The sequence below is a fragment of the Volvox carteri genome (genome assembly GCF_000143455.1).
Source record: "Volvox carteri f. nagariensis unplaced genomic scaffold VOLCAscaffold_912, whole genome shotgun sequence".
Classification (NCBI taxonomy): Eukaryota; Viridiplantae; Chlorophyta; class Chlorophyceae; order Chlamydomonadales; family Volvocaceae; genus Volvox; species Volvox carteri.
Window position 1 is genome coordinate 4,282 of NW_003308373.1, and position 722 is coordinate 5,003.

A 722-nucleotide genomic window follows, 5' to 3' on the forward strand; every position below is an offset into this window, starting at 1 on the left:
AAACCTTAGTTTTCAACGCTTCACGTAGAAAACTGTCAGTTCAATGGACCGCAAACTTGCACAATCTGCGAATTGCTAGGATCGAACTAGCGACCTCTAGATCTTCAGTCTAGCGCTCTCCCAACTGAGCTAAATCCGCACGGTCTTCGATCGAGCAGCTCATACATGTGCTGTAAGATATGAGACCATCACATTGCGTGATGTGAGAGGTAACGGGCCCTGATTTGTAGCATCGCATCAGCTCCTGCAAGCCGCTTGCTTGCTTGGCTACTATATGTACACATGTCAACTACCCTTCCTTGGCGACGATGCAAGATAGAGCAGCGTGCGACTGACTTACCGGAGGATGGAGATATTATTGATCCTGGGGGAGAGGGGGGACGAATGCCTGGATTTCCAGAAGCAGGGATGGAAGGTGTGGGCCTGCCTGTAGCAGTTTCGTGCATGCCCAATGGCATACTCCAGGCCGGTTCCGGCCCGGTTCCGACCTAACGGGTCCAGTTAACGAGATGGGTAACCGGTCGGTAGGATTACCGAGCGAACCGTTATCCGTTAACCGTCCCCAGTAATCGGTAACCGATGTCGGTAACCTGGCATGAGGAAAAATGCATTTCTGATTGCAACCAGTTTCTTTGTGACAATGCCCATTGTCACAAGGTTCATGCCCACGTGTCACACCCCGACAAGCTTAGGAGGTTAAGGCAATGTGAATGCCGGGTGAC